Source organism: Molossus molossus, unplaced genomic scaffold, assembly GCF_014108415.1.
Source record: "Molossus molossus isolate mMolMol1 unplaced genomic scaffold, mMolMol1.p scaffold_m16_p_7, whole genome shotgun sequence".
Taxonomy (NCBI): Eukaryota; Metazoa; Chordata; class Mammalia; order Chiroptera; family Molossidae; genus Molossus; species Molossus molossus.
Window position 1 is genome coordinate 26,889,316 of NW_023425401.1, and position 25,952 is coordinate 26,915,267.

At 36.7% G+C, this 25,952-nt stretch overlaps 1 pseudogene; it reads right to left on the reverse strand.

Moving 5' to 3' along the window:
* Positions 1–1,964: 1,964 nt before the first annotated feature.
* Positions 1,965–25,952, reverse strand: part of LOC118620363 — a 53,335-nt pseudogene continuing 29,347 nt past the window's right edge.

Genomic DNA, 25,952 nt, shown 5'->3' on the forward strand with positions numbered 1-25,952 from the left:
ACCCGACAGCTCTCAGAAACTTCTATTGTTCCCATACCTCTCTGGAAAACTGGAAAGTTGGGGATATAAATAAAAATGTAAATAGGTGTCAAAAATAATAGAATATAAAAGTTATCAGATTGAGGCTTAATAATTTTCAATGACTATTATAAGACAATAAAATCATTAAAACCAAGAATACGTAATGTTTTTAGTACATTTAAATTTATTTCCAATTGTGAAGTCTTAAGAGAAAATATTACAAAGGTGATAAACTAATTCAATATAATGACAAAAGACTGTCTTTTAAAATTTGGTTTTGATTTACTACAAAGACATAGGTACAGAATCAAGGATTGTCATCTGCTAAATAAACCATCTAGATATTTTGAGTTCACAAGGGCTATTGGCAGATAGGAATCTGAATGTATTTTGTCCAGTCTTGAGTTAAGTGAATGGGGCTGCAAAAGACCTTAATAGATTCCTTTAAATGTTTTGTTATTTTTATCAATGTTATATGTAAAAATAATATAAAAGTCAAATTTAGCTTGTTATCACTGACAGCAGTTTCTGCCTACACTGCCTTCCTCAGTTTCTTGCTATTTATAAGTAACTACTTTCAACGTTTAAAACATTTTAAACTTTACTGTCATTTTCTAAGTGATGAATAACTTTAGAAGATCTAGATTTGGCTCATGTTCACAGGACCACCACTGACCTCACCATACACATGCACTTTTCCAGTGTAGGTACATGCTTTGTTCAGATCAATTCCCTGGGGTATATTAAATGATAAGTAACTGCTATTTATAGGTAAGACGTATAGTATATACCCTTACATTTCTTTTTGACATGGTCTTCTGTTTTCCTGGAGCTAATAATTGGTTTGGTTTTCCATAGGCTTATTTTGCTTTGTACTTATCATGAATTCTACCCTAAATTCTTTTCCAGATATGTAAATCTTCTCTCAATATATTGAAACTCAAAAGAGTGTCAGTGTCCTTTACTGGAGACTTCTTATTTGGAGTCTTTTGTGCTGTCTGAATCTGGATGCCCTGATATTTAGACCCGCTGTGCAGTATCGTCCTTGGATCCCCTAGTATTTTATTTTTTTGTTAATCCTCACCAGAGGATATTTTTCAATTGTTTTTTTTTTTTTTTTTTTTTAGATAGAGTGGAAGGAGGGGGGAGGGGAGAGAAAGAGAGAAACATTGATGTAAGAGAGACACGTTGATTGGTTGCCTCCTGTATGACCCCGGGAGTCAAACCTGCAATTGAGCTATGTGTCCTTGACTGTAATTGAACCTGCTACTCTTTGGTCTGCAGACAGATGCTCCAACTGCTGAGCCAAACAGGCCAGGGCTTAGTCTCCTATTATGAATGAGGATTTCATTTGCTCTCTTGGACCAGATACCCTGCTTTCTGGAAATACTTTGTCTTTTTTGTGGAGTATTTCTGCAGTGTCTTACTTAAAGGTAGTGTGGTAGGAACTCTTTGCAGATCAGAAATGTCTTTATTCCACCCTAACAGATGACTAGTAATTTATTTGGGAGGGAATACTCTTCTGGTTTGGAGTGTATGTGTACGTGTTTGTGTGTGTGTACAGGGATGAGCAAAAGTAGGTTTACTTTTATAAGTATGTGAAACAGTTCATTCTTGTATTATTATTTATTAATTATTGTATTATTTATTTGTATTGCAATGGTAAACCTACTTTTGGCCTACCCTATATATATGGCCTATCTGTGTCAGCTCAAAGGATCCTCTTTTTGGTTCCAGTGCTGTAAAATTTCAAAATGCTCTTTCTTGGACACTGTCCTTTTTATCCATTATTCTGGGTTCTTAGTGGCCAATTTTTTTCTTCCTTTAAGGCTACAGAAAATCTGCACACAGACAAAGCAATTAATTCTCATAATAAAAATACCCCCATTCCCATAGCTGAGGTCTCCATCAGATTCCACGGTGAGTATATGGTACGGCAGGTTCTATTCTACAAGTGCATTTTCTTGTGAGCCTGCAGGGTTATGATCAATTCTTTCTGGAAATATTAGCTTCTCACAGACTGCCTCCTTGACTGGTAAATACTGTGACACTTCGTTAGGTTCTTTGAAGAGAGAAGGAGAAACATGGACTAAATGAGCAATTCTTCTCTCTTGTGTCATGTGACATGTATATTCTCGTGACATGTAGTTCTTGTCGGCCTTGTGGTAAAGTCTGGTGTCATTCATTCTGATAAGCACCCCATCAATTCTCAAGAAAAACTGCTATAGCAGAAAAAAGTTGGAAGGCATTACTCTAATTTTCACCCTTAGGATTGAAACTCCATGATCGTGAAGTTCATCCTCACACAGGAGAACGTCTTCAAAAAACTTAATCTGCTTTCTGGCTTTCAATTTCTCTGTATCTGTATGATCCGTTGTAGGCACAACTTTAACTTGAGTGATTCCCCCCAGTGATAGCCCCTTACAATCTGTTGCACAGGTTCAAAACGCAGGGTTTAAGAACCTTCTTGGAGTGTTTGCCTTGGTTTGCTTTGCTGCCACTGTTGCGCACTGGCTACCTGACACATTTTTTGGTGTTTGTTTGTACATCTTAAAGCATCTGCAGCGTGAACTCAATCCCAAGGCCAGATTCTCCTGTCTTGCTGCCTTACTGGCCCTTATCAATTTAGAAACTCCTATCTATCAGTTCTGGAGATTTTCTTGAGTTATTTTGTCGATGATTTTCTGTCTTTCCTTTTTTTGGTGACATCTCTGAGATTCCTATTTTCACGAATTCACGGGGATTGTTCCATTATTTTTATTTTGTTATATTTCTATCTTTGTCTTTTTGTTCCTTTTTCTGAGAGATTTATTCTATCAAGTTTTAGAGTTCTGTTACTGTATTTTTAGCCTCCAAGAGCCGTTTTTGTTCTCTGGATGTTCTTTTCTTATAGTATTTGCTTTATGGGTGAAAAAGAAATTCAGTATTGCTGATTATAAAGTTTATTGGCAACTTTGGCTCAAACAATTGTACAATTGTATAATTTGATCTGTATTTGAAAATAGCTAATTTAGTAAAAAAAAAAAAAAAAAAAAAAATAGCTAATCTTTGTCCTGAAATATTTTTAGTAGCTAACAGTTAAATTGGGTAATATTATTACCCTACATATTTAGGAGTGAATATAAACATACTTGGCCATTTTAATAAAAATTTGCCTCAATTATAAACTGAACCTGTAAGCGTCTAACCGTAACTTGCTGAATATAGATTTTTAAACATTTATTACTGATTTATAATCATGATAGTGAACTAACATACTCTTTTGTTGCTTTGTTTCCATTTTATTGTGTAGCAGTATTCCCTTTGCTGATTTTTGTGAATTCTGCCCAGTTTCATTTCATGAAATAAAACTGTGTGACTTGGTATTTGTCCCTTCTCAGGACGTTAGCAAACAAAAGTTTCCTAAAACCCAATGCAGACTTCCTCACCACAAAGTTATATTAGTACATTTATTTAACAGAACTGAATCTATGCATATCTAATATCTAACACCTACTACATTACATATTCACCATTAAGTGTAAGAAACTGCATACAGATGTAGATACGTATGTAGATAGTAAGCTCACAGAACACACTCACCCTACCCAGGAGGCACCTGCAGTCATGTCCTGGGTAATCCAGGCTTTGAAGCTTTTCTGGGACCACAGAACTCTGCTAAATGCATTCACTTGCTAACCTCTCAGAAGCAGTGATTTCTCTCCTGACACAAGTCAGTATCCTGGGTATTTACTTTCCTCATTTTAGTCATTTTGTCTGTTGATCGAAGACCACTGGATTCTAGGACCTGTATGACTCTCAGGCCTCAACAGCCCATTCCCTACCTCATGGTACCTTTTCACTTGTTTTAGATAATGAAAGAAGCAGTGGACTACGTATGTGTTTTTGCAGCATCAGGGTAACACCCTGATGTTTTGGACAAGTTATGTGAATACTGCAGCTGGCTCTCAAAGTAGACTAAGTTAGGAGGACAACAGGTGTTAAAATTCTCCTACTGCGTTGCCATATGTCCATATATCTATAAGCCCACATTTTTATATGCTTTGCTTGATGTTTATTACTTGGGAAAAGTCACCAGTTAACTGGCCATTAGGGATATCCATTAGGAAAGGGCTGGACATATGTAGTTTAGCCAATGTGAACTTTTGGTTATTTGAGAAGTCTGGGATGATATCAATGTAAAAGATGGTGGGTCACTTAATTTTGTATGCTGCTTAAATCATACCTTGGTGCACACCAGAACTTTATTCCTTATAGTCATATATGTTAGCAATGTACTCAGTATATTAGTAAATGCTAATAGGAATAGATTTGGAACATGAAGTAACTGGCATATCTGATTTAGGCAACAGCTACTCCAGTTAATGGATTGGCTTTATTTTGAACAGCCTTAGGGAATTTGTGTTGTTATTGGAGAAGAGGTTTAGGTCTGTAGGAGAAAAGAACAGTCCAGAAATTTTGGCTGTTCTAATTCACTGGGTTCTCAGCAGGACAGCTCAAACTCCCAGAATCAAGCCAACATCTCCATCTCCTAAAGGTCTAATATATGATATCTGCCTGAGAGATCAGATGAAATTTCTCTATTCCTGCCCACTACCCCTATCAGAATTTATATATGGACTTCTGTAGCCAAAATTCTTTTAGGATGTTCAGAATTCTGATATGCACCAGCACACTGACTATGTCGGTGGCTGGGCTCCTACTGAAACTTATTCAACTTCTTTGACAAAAAATTACATTTTGTTCACTGTTAGAAAGGTCTGATAGGCATTATTGTTATAAATGCTAAAACCTCCCTGGGGTGCAAACATTCCTGGTCAAAGAGGCTCAAATGGCTTTCAGTGAAGCAGACCCCCAATGCCCAACCCGGTCGTCTGGTCCCCTTCTCCCACTTTTAGCTTTTTATCTTTTCCATATTTTCTTTCTCTTCTTCTTTCTATGTTCTTCTCCTTTTATTTCTCCCACCCCTTCTTATTTGATAAAATATTATAAACCTCAAGATCTTCACTTTTTTATATTTTATTAACTCTAAAACTGAAAAATGTTACAATACTGAACTAGACACTTTGCAACATGTTATCTAAGTCAGTTCTCACAAAAACCTTGCAAATGAGTTATTCCCTTTTTTTTTTTTTTTTTTCCCAAGCAATGATCTCTCTCTCTTCCTCTTTCCATGTTTAAGACAGAGTGATCTTCATAGACTACTTTTTTTTTTTTTTTCCACATCTTTATTGTTGGATGTAAAATGTATTACAGATATTCCACATTTTTCCCCCATTGACCCCCTCCTCCCCACTCCCGCCCCCCTCCCACCTTTTCCCAAACTATTGTCCGTGTCCATTGGTTATGCATATAAGTTCTTTGGTTTATTTCTTCCCACCCCCCCAACCCCTTTCCCTTTGAGGTTTGTCAGTCTAGCAATGAATTTTTTGCTTCTTAATCCCTTCACCTTTTTCATCCATTCCCCCAACCCCTTTCCCAACTGGCAACCAACAAAATCTTCTCTGTATCTATGAGAATGTTCCTGTTCTTCCTGTTCATTTTGTTTGTAGATTCCATTGTTGATAGATATGTATTCATTGCCATTTTGTTTGTTCATACATTTTATCTTTTTCTTTAAAAAGACCCTTCATCATTTCATATAATAACGGTTTGGTAGTGATGAACTCCTTTAACTTTTTCTTGTCTGGGAAAGTTTTTATATGTCCATCAATTCGAAATGACAGCTTTGCAGGATAGAGTAATTTTGGTTGTTAGGTTCTTGGTTTTCATCACTCTGAATATTTCTTGCCACTCCCTTCTGGCCTGCAAAGTTTCTTTTGAGAAATCAGCTGACAGCCTAATGGGTACTCCCTTGTAGGTAACTAGCTGCATTTCTCTTGCTGCTTTTAGGATTCTCTCTTTGTCTTGAACCTTTTGCATTTTGATGATGATGTGTCTTGGTGTGGGCCTCTTGGGGTTCATCTTGTTTGGGACTCTCTGTGCTTCCTGGACTCGTATGTCTGTTTCCTTCACCAAGTTAGGAAAGTTTTCTGCCATTATTGTTTCAAACAGGTTTTCGATTTCTTGTTCTCTCGCTTCTCCTTCCGGCACCCCCAAGATGCGAATGTTGGCACGCTTGAAGTTGTTCCAGAGGCTCCTTACACTATCCTCATTTTTTTGGATTCTTTTTTCTTTTTGCTGTTCTGGTTGGGCGTTTTTTGCTTCCTTATATTCTAAATCGATGGTTTGCTCCTTGGATTTACGTACTCCATTATTGAAGCTATGTAAATTATTCTTTATTTCAGTTAAAGCCTCCTTCGTTTCTAACTGTGCAGCGATCATTTCTGACTGGTCCTTTTTTATGCTCTTGAGGCCCTCACTGAGTTCATTGAGCATCCTTATAAGCAGTATTTTGAACTCAGCATCTGTTAGGTTGCTTATCTCCATTTTGCTTAGTTCTTTTCTTGGGGTTTTGTTCTGTTCTTTCATTTGGGACCTGTTTCTTTGTATCCTCACTTTGGCTTCCTCCCTGTGTTTGTTTCTGTGTATTACTTAATGAGAGGTATGGGGCTCGCTGAGACCCTATGCTGCTCGTTTGAAAGAATTTAGGAAAAACCTGAAGCAGGATCCAAGACAGGCCAATCCTATGGTTAAGCAAGTAGCAACAGCTTGGGTGGGCTTGAAAGTTGTGTGGGGCGGGGCGGGGCCTCAGGGAGTCAGCAGGGCGGGGCTACCAGTGTGAGCCAGGTTGCTGGAGTCCCAGATATGGCGACTGTCTGCCGCCCCAGGGAGGGGCTCACCAAAGGAACAAAGGCCTCTTACAGCACGTTTGTCCCCGAGAAAGCCCCCTCTCCAGCCCTCGCTCCAGTGCCAAACAGCTCAGTTCTTCCTTGTATGTCTCTGGTGCCCCTCGAGCTGCCTCCCCTCCGAGCTTAGAGGGAGAGAGTCTGATGAGTCCGTTCGCGGGCCCTTTAAGGAGCTGCCTGTGGCTCCAGCCAGGTCAGCTTCCCTGAGCCTCAGTTCATAGACTACTTTTTAATTTGGAATACCACATTTGAATTGGATTGAAAAAGTACATCTACTAGAATATCTTCTACATTTAGTCTGTAATCATTTAGCCTCTGCTTAATTTGTGTTTCTGAGAATAATGGGAGTTTTATCTTCATGTAAACAGGTGTAAGATGTTTATGTCACATTGCATGTTTACAAGTGAAGTAAACACAAAGATGACAGAGTACAGTGATTCATCATTTAGACTGAGTATCTTTATGATTTCTACTTTATTTTGGCAGATACCTCTATGAAGTAATAGGACATTGCATCTGCTGTGTTTAGGTAGTGCTGCTTATATTGTTTTAGTAAAGAGTTACCAGCATAAAAATTAGAAGCAGAGACATCATTTTAAATCCTGCAATTAAGTATGTGCTGGTCAGCGGTGCAGTCGCAGCCTCTGATAGCGTGGGTAATGTGTATTTTCTTCTCAGCTTGCTGAGGCTGTGGTAATGGAAGGCAAGCTCCAACATCAAAGAAAAGAGGTTTTCCTTTGTAGGAAAACATCATTACATTTTCACACCATTAGGGTGATAGAAGTATAGCATCTCCTCTGCATGAAGTAGAGCCTTTTATGTTTTTTTTTTTTTTTAAACTAAACACAGACCAAGAAGCATATAATGTTGATCATTACTTGTATGTGTGCAAATACTATAATGCCCCAAATAATGCCTATTAATTGCTTTATTAACATTTTAGAAGAAAGAGGTGGGATGTTAAGGAACCTACTAATTGAAACTCATTTTAATTAATTATTAGCAGGTACTTAGGCATATCAGCATCTAATTTTCTGTATTTTAAATGACATTCCCTTGAAAGCTTAACGCGTTCTTCATGATAGCCTCATAAAAGTCAGCCTCAGCAATTATTAAAGTGAGGACATCAGGAAATTTAATCTCCAATTGAAATCAGAACTAGATACTGAGGAATACAGCAGTGTCTATTATTTCACCTTTCTCCATATTGTTGATGAATCATTTTACAAAATAAGTGTACATAGCCTTAAGAAACAGACCTTTCTGAAAAGTTTTACTTAAATAAAGTTGATATTGACAAGATGTTATAGGATGAGTATAGGTGAGCCATATATGCCTAAATTCTATAGGTATTTTAATTGTTTTGCTCATATAACTTTACTTTAATCTAGTGTTTCCAAGTTAGCAGTACTAAAATAATAATAATGGTGATGATAATTACATGACAACTTCAAATCTACAAGGTAAAAAAAAAAATTCTTTATATACCATAGTATTTCAAATATCCAAAAAGATCTCCAGAAGTAGAATGTAAGCTATTCCATAGAGATAAAAATACCAAGAGAGAAAAAATGTCTTAATGGCTAAATCATTTTTCTGATTGGCTGAAACTCATCCATCTCTCTGCTAACACTGTGGAGAAGGCAACGAGGCCAGAATGGTACCTTGAGCCGCTGTCATTTATTTGATTGTCACCTGCCAATATTCTTCACATTAAATGCTGTCTTCACAGGAATCTTAGCAGCTGTCACTTAGTTGATAGTAATTTGTCAATATTCTTTAGATAACATCATGTCAACTACAAAAACTTAGGGGCATATTATAAAATTAATGACATTGTATAGGTGCCTTCAGTCTTAAAAACAAAACGTTTTTGCTTTATTATGACATTGATTTCCCAAAAATACATTAAATTAGCCCTGATATTTATGTAAAGCAAGAAACCATGTTCTTGAAAACATTCTCTAGTATTGCTGATATAAAAGAGTTAATTACTTTAGTGTTGCTAAAGGTGATTTTGTAAACTGTGCCAGCCACCCTGGAGACAATAGCAGCAAGGCTTGACAGACAGAAAATGTTCACATTTTGTTTAACAGTGTATATACTTCTATCTGATTTTGTTTATTATTTATGCTACTGTGTTTCTCTTTTTCAATTTCTTTTTCTTTTTTTTTTTACTGGTTCATACAAATTTCTTCCCCTCTCATTTGGTCTTGAAATAATTGGTGATTGCAGTGTTATGTGGCACAGAAAAATACAAATTGACCAATGAAGCAGAATAGTGTTCAGAATATGTCCTAACAGGACAATTTAGTATGTGACAAAGATTTAATTCATGGCTTACTTAACAAATTATTCTGACACAGCTGATTATCCATTTGGAAGAAAATAAGTTTAGAAGCCTACCTCAAGTCATATATACAAATAGACTTCAGATAGATTAAATCTTACATTTAAACATTAAAAAATTTGGATGAAAATGTGGATTACTTCATGTAAAAGTTTAAGATTATAGACATTTTCTTAGAGATAGGATACTCAAATTCTATAAAAGAAAAGAGAAATATACTCAAATATTTATAATTTAAGAGCTTTTGTATAAAATTTTCTAAAACTAAATTCAATAGAAATTATAGATTTTGGAAAAAAAAAACTAAAACGCAAATGACAGAAAAAGGACTGCTATCTATAATAAAGAAAGTCCTTAACTAATATAGAACTATTTAATAAAACTACCCTATATTTTAAAAACCCTATTAAAAATGTGCAACTTAACAATTTAAATCCAACTTTAAAAACAGCTCTATTAAAAAGTGCGAAGAAAGATTTGACTCTGTAATTGACAGAAGAACAGATCTAAATGGTCAATCACATTTGTTAAGAATCTGAAGTTTACTACTTGGTAAATGCAATTTAAATTAACAGTGAGAAATCACTTTATTGCCATCAGATTGGTGCCGTTTAAAAGGAGCAATTTCATCCCCTCTGATGGGGATATGAAGCCAGGGTGCTCTCATCCTTTGCTGGTGAAGTGTGACTCGGGACGCAGTTTGGCACTGTCTACTCAGTACAGAGATACGGGTACCCTTCATTCAGCAGACCCGTTCCTGGGAATCGCTCACAAAATAAAAACATGGGTCCATAAAAATGTATACACAAGGAGTTCACTGCCAGAAGATCTGTAGTGAGAACAAGCTGGAAACAAGGCGAATGACCATCAACCAAGTAATGGTTGAATAGATTATGGTACATTCTTGTGATAAAATATTGTGTTTCATGAAAAAATGTAGATTGGGTCTATGTCAGTGAACTTGGGAAGATTTTTCAAGTGAGAAAAGCAAGAGAACATAAGGAAGAGGGTGTAGTTATCTCAATTTTAGGAAACAAACACTGACAAAAATTTCCCCAAATCCCTACATGGGTGACTGTGTGTTTATATATGTTATTCTTTTGGCATGAAGAAAGTATGGAGATCACACACAGGGTGCCGACATTGAGAAGTGATATGTAGGGATGGTGAGTATTGACTTTGGAGTTAAACTTTCTACATTCAGATCCTGACTATGCATCTACTAGCTAAGTGACTTTGGAGAAGTTCATTTAAAACAAAATTTTTTAAAATTGATTTTTAGGGAAGAATGGAGAGAGAGAGAGATCGATGTGAGAGAGAGACATATATATATATATATCAGTTGCCTCCCATACTTGTCCCAGACCGGGATTGAACCTACAACCTGAGTATGTACCCTGACTGGAAATTGAACCGGTGACCTTCCAGTGCACAGGATGGTGCTCCAACCAACTGACAACACTGGCCAGTGTGAAGATAATTTTTTAATACCTAAGTTTTCTCTTAGGTAAAAGAAAGATGATGCTAGGGTCTACCTTTTTGGGATCTATCTATCTATCTATCATTTAACTATCTATCTATCTAACTAAACTATCTAACATAAAACCATGCTGGTCCTATGCTAAGTGCTCTCAGATTGTCGTTTACATAAGTTTGAATAAGGCGGGGGAGGAGAGGAGAGGAACAATAAAAGGAAAAATTCCACATGGAAAAGAAAGAAATCAGAGTCCTCTTTTGAAATGGTTTGTTTCTCTGGGTAGCCACACTGGTTACCCAACCACATCTTTTACCAGCCTGCTCCATGAAGTTTCTCACACTCTTAGTCTCAGCACCACTTTCAAATCCTTGTCCCGAGGATTGTCAGAGACTGAGGCACGAGGAACCCTACATAAGGGACTGGAGCTGGCCTCTCACAGTGCATATTAACTGCCTCTTTCACCTGAACTTATTGGATAATTACTTGATGTTTCTGTCCACTTCGGCTGGGCAAACAGTTTGTTTTTCCCTTAAACAGAAGGAAATAGGAGTTGCTTCATCTGATGTTTTCATTTCTTTTTTTCATAGAGCCTCTGCATGCTAAAGTCTGATCTTTGTCATTTTCTTAGGAGGCAATTCTCCATGGATCTGTGACTGTTGAGAGCAGAGGCAATTACAGCTTTCTTTTCTTTTCTTTGTTTCTTTTCCAAATCCTTCTCAAGGATGTGTATAATAAACAACCTGAGAAGACAGAGAGAGTTTCCTTCCCTGCAAAGGAAAGAATTGTCTCCTGTCTCTATAATCAGGATAATATTTCCCATCCAGGACAAAGGGCAGGTTTGCTTCTAGTTCATTTTAAAGATTCGAGGTTTCCTAAATTCAATGACACAAACCCACTGTGTATGCAGCACAAGCATAGGCCCCTACATATTGCCCTTAAGGTACTTGGGAATAGGGAAACTGATGTGGGCATGAAGGTCATGCTAATAAAGTTCTTTGTCTCTAACCCAGGAGTGTCATGTCTTCTGCTAGCATCTATGAAACTCTATTAGGCTAATTTGTTTACTGGGAAGGAGGGTAAAATGCCAGACCTTTCACAGTTATTCACACCATTCACAATAAAACATTTTTGTACTTTGAGATGAGATAATGTAGATACGGATTCATGTTAACTATAAGGAACAACTTTAAGATTGTAGTGAGGTGGAGAAAACAATATTTACCAGTTTCCTCTTGAAAATTACAGTTTATATTTTGAGGAGAAATTTGAATTTTGAAAACATTTGAATTTATGCAAGATTGTGAGGGGTAGTGCTATCCCCCAGAGTGTGCTTAATTTTTTGTAAGTAAAGGATTACCTCAACACAAACTCTGAATGGCCACACCTAACTGCAAGGGAGACTGCAAGGGAGACTGGGAGATGTGATCTTTGGATGGGTAGGATGTGCTCACATAAATTTCTATTACTATGTATGATTGGAGAAGGGGTTTTGGAGTATCGCTGGCAATCAAATGGGCTACTTAGGCAATAATTTGCCTTGTCTTACTTATTTCACTTAGCATAAACCCCTAGGTTTATCCATGTTGTTACAAATAATAAGTTTTCATTTTTTTAGTGGCCCAGCAATATTTCATTGTATATAATATCTACCACGTCTTCCTTACCCACTCATCTACTGATGGGCATTTAGTTTGCTTCCATATCTTGGCTGTTGTAAATAATGCAGCAAGGAACATAATCTCTTTAAGATTGTGTTTTGTCTCTTTAAGAAAAGCTTCTCAAAGTAAATGGTCTTAGAGGTAGAGCAGCATGGTTGATAGTTGCAGTTCAGTTTAATTCATGAATGAGAGTTAAGAACAAGAAGAAAGTATTAGGTAATATATAGTGTAGCTTAACTGAACACTAAGAGGTGTGGCATTAGGCAAGAGACAACTCTGGTAGGTGGAAAAGAGAAAACTTGCGAAAGGACTTAAAGGCCATGATGCATTTCTTTGATGATGAAAACAATGTGCACTGAGCAGTGGCGCCCTATATGTCAGTGCTTTGCCATACTTTTTATATCATGGTAATAATATGATATCATATAATAATAACACAGCATTCAGGAGGCAGCATGCGGCTGGTGGCAACTGGCCAGAGCCTTCCAGCCCACCGTGGTCCCCCCGAGAGCATCAGTATCTGTAATCTGTATATGGTAACACGGTGCTCACCACACTTCTTGCGAAGCTGTGCACCCAGAAGCATGTGTGGAGATATATTCTTAGTCAAGCTATAAAGACAAAGAACAGAAGAAATAAGGGATTGGACACAACATGACTAAGGCTATTATTTCCTCAAATGGGAAAACTTACACTTAAGTCGGGTTACCTGAAGGGCTTAAAAATATCATTTGTCATGGCAATAAATACATATCTAGCAACAAGTGAATCTACAAACAAAATGAGCAAGCAAAACAGAAAACAGACTCATAGATACAGAGAACTTTTTGTTGCTTGGCACATGGGTGGGGGCTGGGGAGCTGGGGGAGGCTGGGTGAAAAAGATGAAGGTATTAAGAAGTACACATTGGTTGTTAGACTGATGGACCTCAAGGGGAAGAGGAGAGGGCGGGCGGGAAGAGATACACCGAAGAATTTCTTTTTTTTTTTTTTTTATCCTCACCTGAGGACATTTTTCCATTTTTTGTTCAGATAGAGCGGGAGGGAGAGAGAGGAAGAGAGACAGAGAGAAACATCGATGTGAAGGGACACATCGAGTGGCTGCCACACGCACGACCAACCAGGGCCGGGGACAAACTGCAACCGAGGTACGTGCCCTTAGCGGGAACCGAACCCGGGTCTCTCTGGACCGCAGGCCGATGCTCCAACCGCTGAGCCAAACCGGCCAGGGCAAACCGAAGAATTTCTATGCATTATACAAAACCAATGGACAGAGACAATAGTGTGGGGAAGGCGGGAGGGTGGCAGATTTGGGGAGGAGGGGATCAATGGGGGAAAAAAGAGAGGATATCTATAATACAGCCAACAATAAAGTTAAGTTAAAAAAAAAAATCATTTGTCCGTGGATCAGGAATAAATCTGCCTCAGGAAACAGACTCATAGAACAAACTAGTAGAGATTGATGTATAAAAACCAGAAAGCCAATCTATTAATTTACATTGAGAACTGAATGCATTGAGAGTTTGCAAAAATCATGTTTGCTGATCAATACATTTTTCTCCCTGTGGCAAATCTTCCATAAGGGAAAATTATGATCAGAAAATTGCTCAGTGCACCTGGGATAGAATCAAGGAGAGGGCAATGAGTGTTCTTTGGGCCCTAGCCTCCAGTTGGTAGATGGGTTGAGATGTTCTGTGCTTTGGGGCAACTGAAATACAAAGTATGGAGATATACTTTGATCTTTAGACACTGAATGCTCTGTGAGAGAGGCTGTCTTGACAATTTTCTTTTGTTTATCTTTTTTTTTTTTTTTTTTCCCAGAGAGATTAACATGAAATTCTACTTGAAATTAGATAGTCTCAGTTACAATTTCAGTCCATTTCTGCTTCTCTGAGGACTTGTACCCAGGTCACTCTGACTGACCATGAGTCATTTCTACAAAAGGATAATCTCACACCTTGCATTCTGCGTCTTTTATGACTTGGTGATGGTGGGAGAGGTTGAGCAGGGAGGACATATTATTAGCAGTGGAATCTACCTTTGGGACCTAGAATGTCAGACATGAAAATCTGGGCAAATTAAATGTTAAGAGTTTTTTCTGCTTTCCTCATGACATATAAAATTTAGTTAAGAAATGAAATAAGAGCAAACGGGGGATAGAGATGAGGAAAATGAGAAGAGAGGGGGAACCATTCTCAGTCTTGCCTGATATTGGAGCAGATTTGAAATATTAGATGCATGTATGTGGGCATGTAAATATTAATTTTAATTTTTAAAAATTAATTAGTTAATCAGTTAATTAATGTTAAAGATGTTTGTTTGTAAGTTGTTTTTTTAAAGATGAGCTCCTGATGCCTTTTTAAGGATGAGATCCTGATGCCTTTGCTTGGATCCCAGGAGCTCAGGACTCTTCAGTGGAGAATGCTGATCACAATAAGAACTTCCCTGTTTTCATGGTGCAGGACACGGAACCTGTGATCCCAAAAATGAGAAAGGACCGGGTGCTCCTGTGATTCACAGGTGGACCAATAATATACCATAAAAAGTGGATTCAGCCCATAATTTTGAAAGACCATGGACTTTGGAGGGTAACAACCTTGGTTCAAATAAGCAGACCTGCAGTTTAATATCTTTTAGTTTTAATTCCCATATAGTTTAGCAGGTAAATAATATCCATTTTGAAGATTTACAGTGAGAGGTAAATAACATGATGTATGGAAAGGAACTGGCACTCTTCCCAGTTAAAATTGTGACTTTACACTTCTTCTTTATCCTTTCATGTTAAATTTCTATCAATTAAAGCAAAGGTCAGCTTAAAAACAAATAAGCAAACAAACAAACAAAAAGGTGGGTGTTTATCTCTTAAAACTTAATTAATGTGGATAATGGAGAAATTTGGAAAGCAGCAATATTCACGGGAAGTCTGCAATGAATATACTGCTGTGATATAGTAGTAAAATTAATCAATTTCCATCTGTCTGTGTTTGGCATTACCACTTGATCAGACACCACATATTATTTCTGAAGAGTATCTCCTTCTGCTGTTGCACTGTCTGCTGGTTTTATTGCTTGCCCAAGAGAGATCATATTTCCTTTGGAAATGTGAATGAATTGGTTAGAAAAATGATTTGCTTATAGCTGATTCCACAAGACAAGTTTACCTCATAACCATATGTTTTTGAATAGAGTCTAGCAAGAGAAAAAAATTTAATATACCCATCATCTTATATAAAAAACAAACAAACAAACATTTGCCTGGCCAGTGTGGCTCAGTGGATTGAGAATCCTCCCATGGACTAAGAGGTCGCAGTTCAATTTCTGGTCAGGGCACATGCCCGGGTTGTCAGCTCGATCCCCAGTAGAGGGCGTGCAGGAGGCAGCCGATCAACATGTTTTTCACATCAGTGTTTCTCTCTCTCTTTCTCCCTTCCTCTCTCTCTCTAAAAAAATCAATAAAAATATTTTTTTATTAAAAAAAATGGTCCTATTAGGGAACTTGCCAAATAATACTTGTTCAACTTCATAAACATGTACAGGGTTTAATGCTTTTATTGGCAAGTAAAGCATTTGCTCACTTGTATGAGGATTCATGCACTCACTCATTTAAACAGTCTACACAGGATGTGAGTCACTACTATTTCCTCTTCATTTTTGGGGGATAATATTTGGAAAAATCTAAATTGCAATAGTGATCAGTGAAGATTTATATATAAAACCTCAGCTGATTTCAATGCAATTCACAAATGGAACTTGAAAATTGCCAGATGTTGTGCACATAGCTGGGAAATTCGATAGCAATATTTGCGGGGAGGGGAGCTAAATACACCACTATGTATAAATTGTGAAATATGTGAGCAAATGGATAAGGATTGAAAAGGAGCTTGAAAACCAAAAGCAATTATTTTGTTAAGATGGTAGAAATTTATGGTATTTATCTTAGTTTTCAAATTTGACAATGATTGTATTATGGGCTGAATTGTTTTCTCTCAATTTTCATAGTTTGAAGTCTTAGCCCTCTGAAGGTGATTGTATTGGGAGGCAGAATCTTTAAAGAGGTAACTAAATTAAAATGACGTCATTAGGGTGGGCTGTACTGCAATATGACTGGTGTCCTTATAAGAAGAGAAAATCAGGAAATAGACATACACACAGGGAAAATCCTGTAAAGACACCAGGGGAAGACGACCATCTCTCAGCCAAGAAGAGAGACCTTGGAAGAAACTAACCTTACTGACACCTAGATCTTGGCCTCTAGCCTCCAAAACTGTGAGAAAATAAAGTTCTCTTGTTTAAGCCACTCGATCTGTGGCACTTTGCTACGACAGCCTTCGCCAACTAATACAGATGGAAAAACAAATGATGTGCAAAGCTTGAAGAAGCTCCTTTATGTCCTTTGTTAGGTGTTAGCAGCCCTCGATTTCAGGGCTAATTCTGCCACTTACTTGCTCTGTAACCTGCAAGTTATGTAGTTGTTGAAATCAATTTGCCCACTTATAAAACAGTAAGAGTATGCTTTCCACTTAGGGCATCTGATAGTTTTAAGGATAAAATGGTATTGTGACTTGAAAACTCATTGTAGACCATTAAGAGCAATACGAAGATGAGAGATACTCACTTGGTAAAAGATGATATTTTTTAATTTCACATAAATGTGCACATTCAATGCCCAACTGAGTAATTTCATAAAATAACATTTTTCAGGGAAATCAAGGGTCTTTAGTAGGCTAATAAATATTAATTGTTAAAAATCTTACAATTGAGATAAAAATGGCACCCTAATTAATGACTTATATAGTTTTGATTATTCTGTTCATGGACTGTTCATGTTTGGTCCCTGACAATATAGCTTCTGGAATGAGACTGTGTTACTCAAAAAGAGTTCTCTTGTTCATCTCAACCATCCCTGTCTTTAAGCAAGGTGAAATTTTAAAATTTTAGGCAGAATGGTGCTTATTTTATTTAAAAAATAATAATAAGGAGGATGAAAAAAAGCAATGAAAAGAACACCATGGCAAAGTAAAGCCAACATTAGTTTGGTCTGTGCTCCTGTGCTGATATGAGACACAAAGGTTAGGTGCAAGGAGTTTCATGAGGTGCATGGGGGAGAGAGAGGAATGGAGAGCGTGCTGAAGTGTTTGGTCAGTTGATTGAAGTGATACAGGATAAGGGAGCACTGGGAAAACTAGAATGATGCCCTAGTTGCAGATGAGAGAAAGGGCCCAGGAGGCAAAAATGAACATTATTTGAATGCTGAACCCAAATTTGAGTGGGTAACCTGATCACTTGCTTTGTATGCATTTTTCTCTTAATCTTATATTTTCTTTTATCCTGCCTCTGTCTGCTTTTCTATTTAAGAACTCTGCGGTTGACCTCATGACTTCATTTTCCAATTCACATGTAGCTAGCACAGATTGAGAGACCGGTATCTGAATTCTAGCTCACAGGGAAGAATATTTTTTACTGTAGAATTGTAGTAGAATTGGCTGTTATTAATGAAATATAGCCACCGAAAGATATTTTGTTCCAACATGCAAATCGGGTAGACCCAGAATGTAACTTTTACTCAAACTGGGTGAGCAAAAACATGAGAGAGTGTTCTTTCACAAACTAAATATTACTATCACCAGAGATGACATGGCCTATTAGTGATCTGCAATTTACTTAATAAAGTCTATTAAATAAATAAAATCAGGAAATCAAGAAATCTTTGATGGCAGAGAAATGGAAGTCTAATGCAAAGTGGATGTATTATCGCAGGTATTGGTGTGGATAAATCTCAAAAGGATAAAGCTAACAGAGAGAAGCAAATTGTAAAATGATATATAAGGTATACTTATGTTTATGAAAATAATTCAAAATACACAAAATATTTTAAAATATTACAAGTACATTTGTGGTAAAAGTATTATGATATTCATGGGCATGGTAACACAGATGTTAGGATAGTGATTACTTTGTGAGAGAAAGGATTTAGGATAAGTGGGCGATTAGTTGTATTTATATATTTTTTTATATAAGATTATTAATATTTTATTGAGAATCAAAATATTCTAGCCCTGGCCGGTTTGGCTCAGCAGTTAGAGTGTCAGTCCGTGGTCCAGAGAGACCCTGGTTCAGTTCCCGCTAAGGGCACGTGCCTTGTTTGCAGTTTGTTCCCCACCCCGGTTGGGGTTGTGCAGGAGGCAGCCACTCAATGTGTCCCTTTCACGTCGGTGTTTCTCTCTCTCTCACTCTCTCTCCCTCCTGCTCTGTCTGAGCAAAAATGGGAAAATGTCCTCAGGTAAGGATAAAAAAAATTCTGAAGTTATTAACTCAGAGATAGTGATGACCACTGCTAATAAATTTAGATAATTTGTGCATTTTAATAAGTTCTTAATTATGGTACCAAAAATTACCAAGAAATGTAAAATTATGTATAAAACATCTTCTATACAGTATAAGGCTGTAGAGTAGTTCATATTCCAAAATATGAAATATGGCTTATGAGCAACACAGTATAATATTTTCTTATTAGTGATATAATATATTAAGTCTCCTATAGAGAAGCTGACCCTTTTTCCCAAATTTGTTGTATATTATGAACTCTTGGTGATCTTTAATCTGGTCGTCATTGTTTCTGCCCTTGCTCCCATTCTAAAGTCAAGAAGAAGATGTGAATGACCTATCTGTCATACAAACTAAACATTAACTTTTACTGTCACCAAATAACAAAAGAATGTACCCTCTTAAATAGGAACTTATCCTGTTGCAATAATACAATATACTATGCTCATTATTCTAAATATCCTAAGAAAAGGTATTTCCAACCAAGCACCAAATAGTTTGACTTTCTCAAAAGTAGAGCTTTCTTCTGATTCCATTTTTAGAAATAAACAGGAGTCAAATGAAAACTTGTTTCTGGAAAAAAAACCCACACAACATTGATTTTTAATGCAGTTCAGGAAAATAAGCCTTAAAGAGACTTTTAATGTTTCTGGTGCATTCTGAATATGGCAATTTAAGTACCTAGATCAATACTGATACTTATCTGCAGACATTTAAACTTTGTTCAATATACTTTCCCATCACTAAGATATTTTCTTATTTCTTTAAAAATAAAAAAACACTTGAAGGAAATATGGTAACATATTTCAGGTGGTAGGTTTATGTAGTTTCATGAATGTTAGGAATATTTGAAAATTAAAACTAGAATCTCTGTAATTTGTGGGGTTTGTGGTACAGTTTGCCATACCTATCCATTAGTGTATAGATTTGTCTATTTCCAAAAAGGCAAAAGAAACATGCACCTATACAGTCTCTTCTGTAGATCTGGCCATGTTCCTTGCAAATGATATCTATGAAGTGAAGTGACACAATGTAGCAGAAATGGTGAGAACATGAGCCTTGGAATGGACAGGCCTAGCACTGAGTTCCAATTCCAACATTTAGTAACTTGGGAAAATAGTTTAACTTCTTTAAGCCTCTGTAAGATGAGTATAAAGTGTCCTACCACAACTAAATATAATAATATAGGCCCATTGTTTGTCAAAGTGACTGGTAATAGAATAAATAATAACTGATTTAATCAGAGTCTATCGATGTTATCATGAAAATTTTTGCTTGTGTTTATACATTTTTGGGACAATAACTCAATTTTTAAAATAATTTATGTTTTATTTTTGGTAAAATGCCAATATGGGAAATTAATGATAGTTGGTCATTCTCAATAGCCCTTTACAAAAGGTGGTTCCTGACCTAATTATTCCTGTGATGACCCTTCCTGCTTCATCTACTTCTGCATTGTCAAAATAATCATTTCTTTCCTGATTTTTTCAGAGAAGATGTAGCAGTCTCCAGAGTGTGTAGAAGAATGGCATTATAGAAAAATTTCCTCAGTAATTTTTACCAGCTATTATGTAGTTTCCATTACAAGATATTTCAAAAAATGATTAGGATTTTATGACTATAAATCTTGATAATAGTAGTCTTCAAGTCTGAGGGAATGTTTAGCATCTTTATTTTAAAATGATTCCAAAGAGGTCAATTGATTTGGTCAATGACTGATTAATAAGTAAGACGAAGAAGCAAAATGTATTGCTTGTTTGGATGAATCAAATGAATTGTTTTCTGAAACTAAAATTGACTCAAAACAGGACCCATATATTAAAATATAGTGCTCATCTATATTTTAGAAAAAACTTTACTAAATGAATAACATACTCTTTATCATTAGAATGCCATTTTTATTCACAATTGTGTATGAATCCAGAATGTACCAGTTTATTACATAATAATAATACAGCTTCCATTTCTACAGAGAGAACAATGTAATTATTAAAAAAGAACTTTAGGGTATAGCTTCTCTATAAGCCAAATCTAGAGGAGGAAGACTGAGTTTGGCACCGCAGAGGTGATGCTTTTGGAGCTCATCCCGGCATGGTTGTATTTGTCAAAGGGTTGTATTGATTAGTCAGATTACATAACAGCTTATTAAAATGTCCAAAAATTTCAATTAGGCTTTGCACTTTCTTGTTGTGATGTCTTTTTATCTAGTATCAAAGGTTAAGCCACACACACAAAAAAGATCATGGGCCTCCATAGGACTAAGTGTCCAGTACCCCTGACTCTGCACACCACCCTTTGCTTCAGCTTTATTTATAATGTGCTGTTCAGAGCTGCCGTATTCCACCTTGTTTTCTGGCACAGTTGATCGGTCCAGGCTTAAGCATCTGAGACAACCTGGCTTTCCGCAGAAGGTAGACACATGTTTGTCCAGAAACTGAAGTTATAATATATATTTCATTGAATCTAAGATGCCTTTGTTTGTAAGATGCACCATTATTTTATTTATTGCTAAGAAATAAAAAAGGCTGTTAAGCTATGGTGCCTGTTGTTTTCAACTTAATTGGAAGAGCTCTTTTAGTCTTATGAATATATTGTTTCTTTCAAATTATATGTCTTACTTGTGCATATATTAAAAGGAAAATGTAAATGAAATAAATTGGTTAAGGTATTCCTAATCTTTTTTTTTTAATTGATGTTAGAGAGAGGAAGGGAGAAGGAGTGACAGAGAGAAATATCGATGAGAGAGGATATTGATTGGCTGTCTCCTGCATGCCCTCCACTGGAGATGTGACCCACAACCTGGGCATGTGCCCTGACTAGAAATCGAACTGGCAACCTCTTGTGTTGATACTCAACCACTGAGTCACACTGGCCCGGCCCTGATAATTCTTCCCATTCAACAATATGATATTTTAATTTGATTTTCGACAGAGTTGTTGGTAGATGTTTTGTTTTCCATTCGACACATTCTGTGTCATCACAAGCAATGGTGATTCATTCAGCATTTCTTGAGAGTCCTCTGTGAGTGTCTGTAGTATCCTGTGTACTCTCATTCTGAATATTTAAAAAAATTTTATCTTTATTGTTGAAAGTATTACAGATGTCCCTCCTTTTTTGCCCCCTCCATTGACTCCCTCTTCCCCACTCTTGGCCTGTACCCCACCTTCACTGCTCTGTTGTCTGTGTCCATTGGTTATGCATATAGGCATGTAAGTTCTTTGATGTATCTCTTCCCATCCCCACCTTGCCTCTTCCCTCTGAGATTTGTCAGTCTGTTCCCTACTTTCATGTCTCTGGAACTAACTTATTCATCAGCTTATTTTGTTCATTGTATTCCACAAATAAGTGAGATCATGTGGAACTTGTTTTTCTTTTTATTTTACTTAGTGTAATACTCTCCGTGTCATCTCAAAGGGTTAGAGATCTTTCTTTCTTACAGCCGCATAGTATTTCATTGTGCAAATGTATCAGAGCTATTTTTTTATGCACTCATGTACTGATGGACCCTTGGGCTGTTTCCAGATCACAGCTATTGTAATTAGCACTGCTATGAACATAGGGGTGCACATATTCTTTCTGATTGGTGTTTCAGGCTTCTTAGGATATATTCCTAAAGGTGGGATCACTGGGTCAAATGGCAGTTCAATTCCTAATTTTTATTTATTTATTAATTTATTTTGTTAATCATCACCCAAATATATATATATATATATATTTATTATTATTATTTTTTTAGATAGAGTGGAAAGGAGCTAGGGAGGGAGAGAGAGAGAGATGTGAGAGGGACACATCAATAGGTTGCCTCCTATATGACCCCGACTAGGGCTGGAGATCAAACCTGCAACCCAGGTATGTGCCCTTGACTTGGAATCAAACCCATGACCCTTTGTTCCACAGAGTGATGCTCTAACCGCTGAGCCAACCAGCCTGGGTGAATTTTTAATTTTTTGAGGAAACACATATTGTTCTCCATAGTGGCTGCACTAGTCTGCATTCCCACCAGCAGTGTACTAGAGTCTCCTTTTCTACACATCCCTGCCAGCACTTGTTGTTTGATGATTTGTTGATGGCAACCATTCTGGCAGATTTGAGGTGATACCTTATAGTCATTTCAGTTTTCATCTCTCTGATGATTAGTGTCATTGAGCATTTTTTTTGTCTGTTGGCTATTTATATGTCCTCTTTGGAGAAGTCTTTATTCAGGTCCTCTGCCCATTTTTTAATTGGATTGTTTTGTCTTCCTATTGTTGAGGTATATGAGTATTCTGTATATTTTGGAAATTAATCCCTTATCCAGTGTATCATTGGCAAATATTTTCTCCCATGCAGTAGGTTCCTTTTTCATTTTGATGTCGATTTCTTTTGCTGTGCAGAAGCTTTTTAGTTTGATGTAGTCCCATTTATTGGTAAAAATCATATCATCATATCAACAGATGCTGAAAAAGCATTTGACATACTCCAATACCCATTTTTTATAAAAACCCTCACAATGTGAGAATAAGATGGATTGTACCTCAGTATAATAAAGACCATATGTGAAAAACTTACAGCCGACATCATACTCAATGGGCAAAAACTAAAAGCATTTCCCTTAAGAACAGGAAAAAGACAGGCGTGCCCACTTTTGCCACTCTTATTCAACATAGTACTGGAAGTCTTAGCCACAGAGATCAGACAAAAATAAAAAATAAAAGGCATCCAAATTGGAAAGGAGGAAGTAAAACTGTCATTATTTGCAGATGACACTATATTGTATGTAGGAAATCCTAAAGACCCCACTAAAAAACTAATGGATTTAATAAATGAATTTGGCAAAGTAGCAAGATACAAAATTAACATCTAGAAATTGATGCTATTTTTATACACCAATAATAAACTATCAGAAAAAAACTTAAAAAAAATCTTATTTACTATTGCAACAAAAAAAAATCAAGATACCCAGGAATAAACTTAACCAAGGAGGTGAAAGCCCTGGTCTCAGAAAACTATAGGTCATTCTGAATATTTTTGATACACATGAGCAGTCATTAATCATTGTGCTAGAATTACTGCCTGGCAATGATGAGCGTGAGTAGGTCTGTCACTATTTCACAACTACAGCTAGGAATTATAAGACACATTGGGGATTTGGAAATGTTAACAGGTGAAAACTTGTATTTTAGGATTAATCAAATATTGTTTATGAAGTTCAAGGGCTGTTGGTGGCCTTTTGTCCAGTGTGTAGAGAAAACTCATCTTTTATAAGAAAGAAAAATGAAGCCACAGTTGAGGCAGAGGCGAGAGATGCAGAATACATCCTAATGGTACTCAAGCCCCTGGTTCTAATGGTTCCTGAGGTCCTACTTCAACTTTGCTCTTTTCTTGGTTTGGTTGTCCTGTGAAATACTTTAGTATCCCTCTAATAAATTCCCTTCATGGTTTAAAGTATTTTGTGTTGGGCTTCAGTAAATTGTACCTCAAAAATTCTCATGAATACTGCTTATATAGTATTATGTTTGTAGCAAAATGTTTTCTCTTTTTTTATCTGCTCATCTATTCCAGATAGAATAAAGAAGTGAGTTTGGCTAAAGTTTACTCATAGTGTTTGCCTAGACAAATAAAGCTATGGGCAATAGGAAAGGGTTTCATTGTTAAGAAAGGCATCTGTCGGTGGAAATGGCAGGAGGAGTCTTGATGAGGTTGACTGGGCCACATGTTGTGAGCCAATCACCCTATTGTGGTTCCCAAACTTTCAAAGTTTATTTTCTTGGCCATGATCATCTTCGTGTTAGAGAGAATGAGCTAAAGAGTGGGAATTTTACTGCTATTACTCTGTTGACCTGGAAATAAGGTGTGATGTGACAAATTTAGTAGAAATGATTTCCCACAGGATTCATTCAGAGGAGCAGATGGCTTTGAGAAAGCACCGTCATCCAACCAGTCTATTTACTGTTTAGCAAAGTTGGCAGAGACTATTATATAGAGATGCATTCTGTTAACAAAGCATTCTTTGTGGCCTTTTTCTGTCTTTCAAACACTCAAAGGGGATGCACATATGTCTGCTATTTCTAGTAAATGCCCGTTCTTTATGAATATAACTGAAAAAACTGTTTTCATCGAAAAATTTGCTGAATTTGTTTCCTTGAAAGTGAGAGAATTCTTTGCATTACACCTCTAGAAATGAAGAGATGCTATATGAATGTGGATTTGAACAGAAAAATGGAATGCTCTGAGAATAGGTTGAATATCAGTGAAAAATCTATTCAAGATAAGCTAATATAGTTTTCTAAATTCTTCTGAGAACTCATCAGCTACTTATACTCCATGTAGATATTATCTTGTGCACTTGTCTGAGAGTTTAATTTTGGTCTTAGGAAATACAAGTACCAACCGCAATGGTGGATGCATGGACCATCAGAGGGCAGAAAGTCTGTGCTGTTGATAAGGAAGATAGAAAACCAAACTGAGGACCTCGGAAGAGGCTGTTCTTCTAAGAGGCACAGGGACTCCCATTGTAAGTGCTATCCCTTGGACCCAGAGTTTTTCTCTTGAGTACTTTGTTTTGATTTAACACACACTTTGTTAACAGGCCTTGTGCTAAAGGTTTTCCAAATATTAACTAATAAATCCTCCTGATAATCCTTGAAGTAGGTTCTATTATTCCAGTTTTACACATAGCAAGCTGAGGCACTATTTGTTGGGGGTTTTACAAGGCATGTGCAACAATAGTCAGTAGAGGTGAAATTCCTTCTTGAGGGTTTTACAGGATCATCTATTCTGTGGTAAACTATATGGCAGTATTATGAGAGACATGTTCTGAGTGAATCGAAAGCCAAAAGATTGGCCAAAACATTGCTAGTATATTAAAGCGTGCTTGAAATTCTGATTGGAAAAATTACTTTGAGCCAGAATTGAAGCTCTAGTTCCCCTAAAGACCCATTGTTATTACTATCAATGATTAGCTTTTGACCAGTGAATTAAGTGACAATTCAGCTGTTTTGCCAATTCTTTCATTACTTGGTCCTGCTTGCACACCTGTTGTAATCCTTGCTCCAGAACAGTGTAATTATAGGATTCAAGTGCTGCTGTCTGTTTAAACTCTTTAAGGCTCTAAGCTTAGAGTTTTGAAAATGCCACCACCTTCTCTGTAGTAAAGAAAATGTCTCCTAATTGGGGACTGACTTTTTCTAACAGAACAATTTGAAAAGAGAGGGCACAAAAAAGAAATAATAAAGGTTATGACTGCGGGTCATAATGAAAATCTCTTAAGAAAATAAGATATCGGAATATATATGATATTGAATTTTCTTCCCCAAACAACAAAGACCTTGGCAAACTAGTGGTCTGGGGACATGC